The sequence below is a fragment of the Miscanthus floridulus genome, chromosome 16 (assembly GCF_019320115.1).
Source record: "Miscanthus floridulus cultivar M001 chromosome 16, ASM1932011v1, whole genome shotgun sequence".
In the NCBI taxonomy this organism is placed as follows: Eukaryota; Viridiplantae; Streptophyta; class Magnoliopsida; order Poales; family Poaceae; genus Miscanthus; species Miscanthus floridulus.
Window position 1 is genome coordinate 82,088,592 of NC_089595.1, and position 10,258 is coordinate 82,098,849.

General features: G+C 45.2%; 1 pseudogene; it reads right to left on the reverse strand.

The window, feature by feature from the left end:
- Positions 1-1,652: 1,652 nt before the first annotated feature.
- On the reverse strand, positions 1,653-2,527 carry LOC136510924 (probable E3 ubiquitin-protein ligase ATL45; annotated as a pseudogene).
- Positions 2,528-10,258: the final 7,731 nt, after the last annotated feature.

Genomic DNA, 10,258 nt, shown 5'->3' on the forward strand with positions numbered 1-10,258 from the left:
AAAAAAAACACACATTTCCAGGCACATACTACGCGACGCGCATTGGAGTGAATTTGCGTTGCACGGTGGACTCGGTTGATTTGGTGCGCATTGGAGTGACTGTATTGCACATGTTACGTTTGAAAATGAATATATAGAAATCTAAATTTATGTATTCAGGAAGATCAACCTCGTGGAAACCTGTTTTCAAAACCGGCTATTCTGGTTAAGCGGTTTGGACGACTTAAAACCGAGTTGAAATTATATTTTTGCATGGGGATTTGGTGAGAGTTTCGATCACCTTGGGATAAGTCCACCTATCCTATAAATATAAAGGATCATGAACCATTGAAGGCATATACAAGGCTAAGTCAGTTGAGAGCGTCCAATGAAATAGAATACTTATACGTTTTTTTTATCTTTTGTCCTTTCTCTTTGTTTTTGCCTTTTTGCGTCTTGTCACCCGCCTAAACTAGAGGTAGAATTGGGGAGGGGGGGGTGTTGGGGGAGAGTAAAGGGAAAAGGGCGGCTGCACTAGGGTTGGCCCTCTAATGGAAGGGAAAAAGAGGCGGCGGCAGGGTTCTACTGCCAATCTGGCAAGCGGAAGGCGACATGTTGAACTTTTTTAGGGGAATTTGGGGGGAAGAATTGAGAAGAGAAAAGAGAGATTAAAGGAAGGAATTGGTTTAGAACAAAGATTGTTCTTAGCAAGGGGAGGGGGCGGTGGTAGTAGGGGGAGAAATTGCTTTAGCACATGAGGGGAGTGGTGAAGGAGATGAGATAAATGGATGACATGGGGGCCTACACAGGAGGGAATGGGGAAAGAGATGAGAGAGGGATGAATGTGGGCATGTAAGCGGTTTATCGCAAACAACGATAATTTAGACATCATATGGCCCGATTAACAAGTTTGGGACTTAGATCTGTACTTTTGGAAGTTATCAACCTATATAGCACGAGCATATAGCACGAGTGTGCAAGTTTAGGCCCTGTTTGGTTTCCATAAGTCAGGTGACTTATTAAGTCAGGTGACTGAAAATCAGTGACTTATAAGTCATGCCTGTTTGGTTGTAGATGACTTATAAGCTCATTAAAGGTGTGAGCCCCACGCGAAAAAGGGTGACTTATAAGTTTTAAGCAGGGGTGAACCAACTTAAAACTTATAAGCAGGGGTGACTTATAAGTTTGTGGTGTTTGACAAAATAAGTCACTTTTTTTCACTTTTTAACTTATAAGTAGGTGACTTATTTGGAACCAAACAGGGCCTTAGTATCTCGTGTAGCAAGTTTTGAAACTTACCTAAATGACTACTACTATGCAAGTGTAGTTACTGAACCCAACATGCCATATTCGAATCAAAGAGGGAGTTAAAACCTATATGGACTAATATTGAAGCCTGAGACAAATTGGGACCTAGAAATCAAAAATGAAACTTTAGTGTCTGAATGATACTGCCTCTCAAATTTAAGACCACCGATATATTCTACTCACAAGGTCTTAAACCATGTAACACGCTGCCAATATTCCGTTAGCACGCTGCTAATGTACAAACACTACTAACGATCGCGCCAAGTGGAAGTGATACGGGCACCACAAGCACAAGGCGGGCCATGCACGTGATCGCCAAGTGATACGGGCTCCACAAGCACGACGCTGGCCAGAGGCCAGAGCTGTCTGGCTACAGAAACGCGGTGGGCTCGGCAAACGGCGCCTGTCTGCAGGTGGGGCACGTCGGCCGCGCTTCGAGCCAGCGGTCAATGCAGCGCGCGTGGAAGGCGTGGTTGCAGCGTGGCAGCACGCGCACCGCCTACCCGCGCGCGAACTCGGCGAGGCAGATGGCGCACTCCGACCGCGACGACCCGGCCAGCTCCAGCCCCGCCGAGAACGCCAGGCACGGCAGCGCCTGCACCAGCTCCGGGAGCCGCCGCGGCTGCTTCCTCCCGTGCCCGTGCCGCGCTGCCGAGGCCTGCAGCTGCTGCGCCGGCCCCGCGCCTCCGCCCGCGTGCTGCTGCTCTTGCTCCTGCTCCTGCTCCTCGAGGTCGTCGTCGTCGTCGTTCTGCGCGGTCGGCTCCGCCGCAGCACGCGCCACTAACCGCCACTAAAAAAAAAATCTGTTTTTGTGCCCCTGGGGCCCGCCACTAACCGCGACTCGCCGGCACATGACGGGGCCGCACGTGGCCGGCACGGAAGTGACTTGTCAATGCTCCTGTTTTTGCTGAAAAGCTATGATTAAAAATATTCCACTGATTTATTATGAGAGAAAAATATTATTTGTTCGCTAAAATAATATGGCTCGTAAACAGGGTCAATGTGGGGCTGGATTGTTCCGGCCATATCAGGCAGTCCAGACCGTACTCCTCCTTTTGGGCTTCAGGCTGTGCGGCTTGGTTGGGCTGGCAGGTGTCTACTGCGTACGGGGAGTGGGGCTCGCATAGGCAGCCTCACCTGCAGCTTCAGCGGCCACATTGTGCTGCTCTTCAACGGCTGGGACCTGGGAGTGGGAGACATGCAACGTCTCCTTCCAACGCGCCAGGATTGCCTTCACCATCCTCGTCGTAGCGCTTTGGGCCAAGAGAGCTCTTCATCGATGTGCAGACGTGCAGCAAGATTAAGGTACACCATCCTCAACTTTCTCTATCTCTTTTTTGGCAGGGTAATGCAAAAATGGGTCTCTTGTCCTGTCAGTTTCAGAGACAGAGGAGATACTGCAGATCGGATAAGAAATGGATCCAATTCACAACAAATGGCTATATTAAAATGTTACTGCAAAATGTAACTTAGATTTTCTATATCAAATCATGAATCAGGAATGGTACTGGTCATATCTTAAAATTGAGAAAGCAAAAACATGAGGGAAATATGGGTCAATCCACTTAACATCTTGTTAAATTTATTGGTTGTAGGATACTACCAATTCCGTGCTTTACAAAATGACCATGCCTTTATTATATAGAAATATAATTTAATGCGAAGGAGGCGTCGGGCAAGAAGAAGGTGGGATCAGACAGGATCGGTTGGGGAGAAGTCGGGATCAGGCGGGAAGCAGCGGGATGCGAGCATGGCGGCAACAACGGCGAAAATGTGTGATTGGCCAAGGAGTTGTGGTGGTTTGGATGTGGCACAGGAAGAAACCGACCTGCCTCCCTACTCACTCGTGGGAATGTGTAGAGGGGGAGGATATTTAGGTAGCCCACTAAGGCTGGACGAAAAACTCGAATCTCGTTAGCTCGCTCGGCTCGTGGCTGGCTCGACTCGGCTCGGCTCGTCTCGTTATGATAACGAGCCGAGCCGAGCCAAGATTTTAGCTCGTTAGCTATAACGAGCCAACTCGAGCCAGCTCGCGAGCTAAATGAGCCTAGCTTACAGAAAAAAAAGTATCATTTAAGGTTGTTAGATGCATAAATACTATAATATTTTATTATACTTGTATATATATTAGTACATATTAATTTTTTTATTTGATTTAAGGTTGTTAGATGCATTTGTTTTGTATTATTATTATTCTCAAACTTTAGATAAATACAAATATTATATTTTGTGTATTTTTTTATACCTGGCTCGCGAGCTTAACGAGCCGAGCCAAGCTAGCTTTCTAGCTCGTTAGGATAACGAGCCTAGCCGAGCCGACTCGTTATCCAGCCTTATAGCCCACAAATTTTAAGAGGGACCAGATAGGTAGCCTACTAAAGGCGTTTTTTCCCTTCACTACTCAAATATAGAGCTTGGAGGTGTAACAGACCGGGATTTCAAAAAATAGAAATTCTGACCTTATTGCCCCTCTATGATAGTCCTAGGATATCTCAGCTATCACGGACACCCAATTTACAGCTGATTACAGAGTTATACAACATCAGAGTGCACAAATAGTTGTATTACAATAGTTTGGATACAATTAACAATAATCAAAACACTATTATTCTATCATGGAAGCGAAGCTTGGTGATCTACCATCCAGAGGCGTCCTTGAGTATAGAACAAAACCAACTACTAATCTCTGAAGGGACCGTGACGCCTAAGAGGGGGGTGAATTAGACAACTTAAAATTATAACTCTAAACTATGGCCTCTTTTTCTAACCCTAGCAAAACCTATGCAATAGATAAGCTATCTAGATGTGCAACTATGGTTTTGCTAATGTGTTGCTATCTCTACCGCAAACGTAGTAAAGTAATCAATGTAAATGCGGAAGCTAAAGAGCAAGGTAGAGATATGCAAACTCCCGTCGACGACTCCGGTATTTTTACCGAGGTATCGAGAAGCGCGCAAGCTTTCCCCTAGTCCTTGTTGGAGCCCCTCGCAAGGAATCCCTCGCAGGGGCCAAGCTCCCGGTCGGGTAACTCCGTGGATAGCCTCGGGCCTTCCCCACGCGCAAGTGGGTCTCCGACGTGCCTTCCGGCAAGCCTCTCCCGGATGCTCCTCGCCGTTCTTCACTATCAAGCTTCCGGCCAAAACGCCGCGGGCCTTGTTCCCTCCGGTACACGGTGGCGGCCACACCACAAACGTGGTTGGTGTGATCTCGCAAGACTTCAAGCCCCTCTGATATACAACACTTGTGCTCGCAAGCACGGGGTGGCAAGAGGTATGCAAACCTCACTAAACACTAGGCAAACACCTAGAGCAAGCGCATGAGCGGTGGTCTAATCAACCTAAGCACTTCGCAAAGCACTTATGCTAATCACCTAATAAAACACTAAGCACTATGCATGTGGAGATCACTAAAATGGTGTATCAACACCCTTGGTATGTTTCCTCAGCTCCACACTACTCAAATGGCCGGTTGAGGGTTGTATTTATAAGCCCCACTGAGAAAGTAGCTGTTGGGGTCGAACTCCCGCAAATCTGCTAATGACCGGACGCTGAATCGTCCTGACCGGACGCGTCCGGTCGTCCCGACCGTTGCAGCCGCGAACCACCGATCAGACGTTGCCAGCGTCCGGTCGCCTGCCACCGGACGCGTCCGGTTGCAGTTTCACGCGCCTGGAACCTCTCTGTACTCGATCGGACGCTACGTTTCTACATCCGGTCGGTTGCCGCCAGCGTCCGGTCCTCACGTCCGATCGCCTGTCTGCCGAGCCACCGGTCCAGCGTCCGATCACGCTTCCAGCGTCCGGTCCAGCGTCCGGTCGCCTCTGCGAGCTCGTTTCTTCGCGATCTTGCGTACGGCTTGGTTCATATCTTCATGCTTGGACTTTGCTTGATATCTTGAGTATTTTCTTGTGCTCCTAAGGTCTTTCTTAAGGTGTTGATCATCACGTCGCCTTTGTCCAAGTCATGTCTTGCACCCTGTTGGACTACAAAACAAATACTTGCAAATTCATTAGTCCAATTTGGTTGTGTTGGTCATCAAACACCAAAATCCAAAGTAAATGAGCTTAGGGTCCATTTTCCTTACAATCTCTCTCTTTTTGGTGATTGATGACAACATGACCAAAGCAAGCAAATGATAGAGATTTTGAAATTTAAAAACTACCTACTTGCTAGGATGCAATGCAAAGGGCAAGGTTATATGATGCTAGAAAATCCTACTCAGATACCAATCGAAGACAATCTTGCCCTTACAAAAGTCCCTACGTGTCATTATGGATTCCTATAAATTTTATCATTACTTAGTCTAATCCATAATCCACTTTTCTCTCTTTTTTGGACCATTACCACTTGTAGACATCAACTTCATGCTTGCACTACTAGAGAACAGACTTTAGAACGATGTGCCAATTTGGCATTAGCCTCGGCATTTTTTGCCCCCGGGACTAAAGGACCCTTTAGTCCCGGTTGATAATACCAACCGGGACTAAAGGTCCCTGCCCAACGATCGTCCGTGGGGTAGGGGCCTTTAGTCCCGGCTGGTAATACCAGCCGGAACTAAAGCTTTTAGTCCTGGTTTGGGTGATGCCCCGGAAATAAAGATTAATCTTTAGTTCCGGTTTGGACCCCTAACCGGGACTAATAATCCCGGCCTATAATTCAGCTCATTTCTTCCTCCCCGAGTCCGAGCCATTCCATTCAAACTCACTGCCTCTGTTTTTCAGCTTGCTGTTGTTCTTGCTCTCTCCCCCTCTATTGGTGTTGCTCTTCGATTTTGGAGGTAACAAACTTAATCCTCTTATGTTTTATCAGTAGCTTATCTCATTTTGCGATGTAGATGCATGTGTAACTTTATATGTTGGACTTTATTATGATTTTATATGTAAACTTAGAAAATTGTAGAAAATCCGTACTAGTTGAACTTGCGGACCGTGTTCAAGTCGGCGAGCATGTTCTCTGCCGAGCGGTAACGGACGTCAAGGAGGAGCTTTGATTCTACGAGGGAGAGCGGCAACGGTCGTGGAAGACCGTGTTCCCTTTCTCGTAGAATCAGAGCTCTTCCTTGGCCTAGTACGGTGCTGTCCGGTGGAGAAATGCTCGCCGAGTTGATCACGTAAGCAAGGTCAACTAGTATGGATGGTTATTTATTGAAACATATTTTTGAGCTATAATTTGATGGATATTTGATAACTTCAGACCTACAAATGTCATCTATAAATGTTACTATCCTCGGCAACCTAAACGTCCGCGAGCTCGCCGATATCGAGCAGGTCACTTAGAATTATTTTTTCCATGAAATGAACTACATAGAAATCATGCCTTTTTTTAGAATTAAATTTTCCATGAAATGAAAAACTTAGTAAATAGTTAGAAAATTATAGAAAATCCGTACTAGTTGAACTTGCGGACCGTGTTCAGCTCGGCCAACATGTTCTCTGCCGAGCGGTAACGGACGTCAACGAGGAACTTTGATGCTACGAGGGAGAGCTACAACGGTCGTGGAAGACCATGTTCCCTTTCTCGTAGAATCGGAGCTCTTCCTTGGCCAAGTACGGTGCCGTCCGGTGGAGAAATGCTGGCCGAGATGATCACGTAAGCAAGGTCAACTAGTACGGATGGTTATTTATTGAAACATGTGAAATCCGTACTAGTTTTGTTTAAATATATCATTTTAGAAAATATGAAATTTACACTAGTTTGCAAAAATAAGTATAGAAAGTAGATGACAACTGGTACCGGATCATCGGCCTCTTGTTCGGTTGCGAAACGACTGAGGCCAGAACTCCCTCTCATTATCTGCGGCAAGTGTAAGCAGAAGATTATGATAGAGTACCGAGTCAAGAGACAGGGACCCAACAAGGGCCATGTTTTCTATAAGTGCCCGGATCGCGATGTGAGTTTCTTATGCATTTTATCTTTATGGCTAATTGACCTGCTTTTCTTGAATATTTTTGACTAAATATTTTTTGGCTTTAATTACAGTGGGAGGGCAATGGATGCGATGGTTGGTACTGGGAGGAAGATTATGCTACATACGTGCAGAATTTGGGTGCGCTTGAGGTAGCGGCTGCTGCTGATGAGACAGTGAGCCAGCAGGAGAAGCTTATTGATATTCAACAGAAGAATGATTTGTCTGTTTTAGTTGCGTATGATCACGAAATAATTATGTTACTGAAGTGCATTGTAGTTTTAGTTTGTTTAGTGATAGTTGGGATTGCTTACGTTGTAGCCAGACTTAGTTAATTAATCAACCGTGTGTGTGTCATTTATGTTGTGTAATAAAATACTAAATTATGTTTAAGGTTTTCATAATTTGTCGTGTAATACAGATTATGTCACGCCATTGGATGTACAATGCCGATCGCCGCTCCCAAGACTTTATTGAGGGCTTACACTATTTCTTAGGTGTGGCCGAGGCAAATAAGCGGGATGGTTTTATGTGCTGTCCATGTGCCCTATGTAAGAATTTAAAGGAATATTCAAGCTCAATGAGTCTTTATTCACATTTGCTTAAGTCAGGTTTCATGTCAAACTATATATGTTGGACTAAGCATGGAGAAAGCGGGGTCATGATGAAAGAAGGTGAAGGAGAAGATTTAGACATTGATGACATTATTGCTCAGTATGGTGCCTTTGATGATACTACAATGGGGGGAGATGAAGAAGAGGTAGCGGTAGAAGATGATCTCGGTGATGCTCTTGGCGATGCCATTCGTGATGCACAACAAGAATGGAAAAGTGAAAAAGAGAAAGTTAAGTTCGAGCGCATGCTTGAGGATCATAGGAAGTTGCTATACCCAACGGCCGAAGAGGGGCAAAAAAAGCTAGGTACAACACTGGAATTGCTACAGTGTAAGGCAAAGAATGGTATATCCGACAAGGCATTTGGGAATTTATTGAACCTCATAAAGAAGATGCTTCCGAAGCCAAATGAATTGCCCACCACTACGTACAAAGCAAAAAAGGTTGTCTGCCCATTGGGATTAAAAATCCAGAAGATACATGCATGTCCTAATGACTGCATCCTCTACCATGGCAATGAATACGAGAATTTGGATGAATGCCCGGTATGTAAAGCATCGCGGTATAAGATCAGGCGCGATGATCCTGGTGACGTCGAGGGTGAACAACGTCCTAGAAAGAAAATCCCTACCAAGGTTATGTGGTATGCTCCTATAATACCACGCTTAAAACGTTTGTTCAGAAATAAAGACCATGCAAAGTTGTTGCGGTGGTATAAAGAAGACCATAAGGTAGACAATATGCTGAGACACCCAGCTGATGGGTCCTAGTGGAGAGCGATAGACAGGAAATTTCCAGAGTTTGCAAATGAGGCTAGAAACTTAAGGTTCGCCTTAAGTACAGATGGTATGAATCCTTTTGGAGAGCAGAGCACTAGTCATAGCACTTGGCCAGTTACTCTATGTATCTACAACCTTCCTCCATGGTTATGTATGAAGCGGAAGTTCATTATGGTGCCGATCCTCATCCAAGGTCCGAGGCAACCTAGCAACGATATTGATGTCTATCTGAAGCCATTAGTTGAAAAACTTCTAGTTTTATGGAACAAACCAGGTGTACATGTCTGGGATGAGTGCAAACAAGAACACTTTGACCTACGAGCAATGTTGTTCGTAACAATCAATGATTGGCCTGCTTTAAGTAATCTTTCAGGTTAGACAAACAAAGGATATAATGCATGCACACATTGTTTTGATGACCTTGACAGTATATATTTGAAAAGATGTCGAAAGGTCATGTACCTTGGCCATCGTCGATTACTTCCGTTGAATCACCAAGTAAGAAAGAAAGGGAAGCATTTTAAAGGTAAGCCAGACCATCGGAAGAAGCCTCATAACCAAACCGGGGAAGATGTACTCGCAATGGTCAAGGATGTGAAAATAGTATTTGGAAAGGGACAAGGCAGTGAATCTGTTTCCAAAGATGCTAAGGGACACGCACCCATGTGGAAGAAGAAGTCCATCTTTTGGGAGCTACCCTATTGGCAAGTCCTAGAGGTCCGCAACGCAATCGATGTGATGCACCTAACAAAGAATCTTTGTGTGAACCTATTAGGATTCATGGGTGTGTATGGGAAGCCAAAGGATTCACTTGAAGCACGCCAGGACTTGTAGGGCATGAAAGAACGAGACAATCTTCATCCAGAGAAGACAGATGATGGACATCATTACTTAAGTCCTGCTAGCTACACGCTTAGCAAAGAAGAGAGGGACAACATGTTCGAATGTCTAAGCAGCATCAAGGTCCCATCGGGATTCTCCTCCAATATAAAGGGTATAATAAATGTGCCAGATAAGAAATTCCTAAACTTAAAGTCCCATGACTGCCACGTGCTTATGACGCAATTGTTTCCAGTTGCTTTAAGAGGAATTCTACCTCCACATGTACGTCTAGCCACCGTGAAGCTATGTGCATTCCTCAATGCAATTTCTCAGAAGGCAATCAATCCAGTGGAACTAGCTACTCTATAGAATGATGTGGTTCAATGTCTTGTCAGCTTTGAGTTGGTGTTCCCTCCATCCTTCTTTAATATCATGACACACATCCTAGTTCATTTGGTGAAGGAGATTAGTATTCTTGGACCTGTGTTCTTACATAACATGTTCCCCTTCGAGAGGTTTATGGAAGTCTTGAAGAAATATGTGAAAGTCCGTTCTAAGCCTGAAGGAAGCATCGCCTAGGGCTATGGAATAGAGGAGGTCATTGAGTTCTGTGTTGACTTTATTCCTGACCTTGCCCCGATTGGTGTTCCCGAATCACGACACGAGGGGCGACTCAGTGGTAAAGGAACTTTAGGGAAGAAAACATATATCGGCATGGAAGATGATTATTTCAATAAAGCACACTACACAGTTCTTCAGAACTCGTCATTGGTGCATCCGTACATCGAGATACATAAGGAGTTCTTATGATCCAAATTTCCAGGGAAGACTGAAGCTTGGATTAGGCGTCAG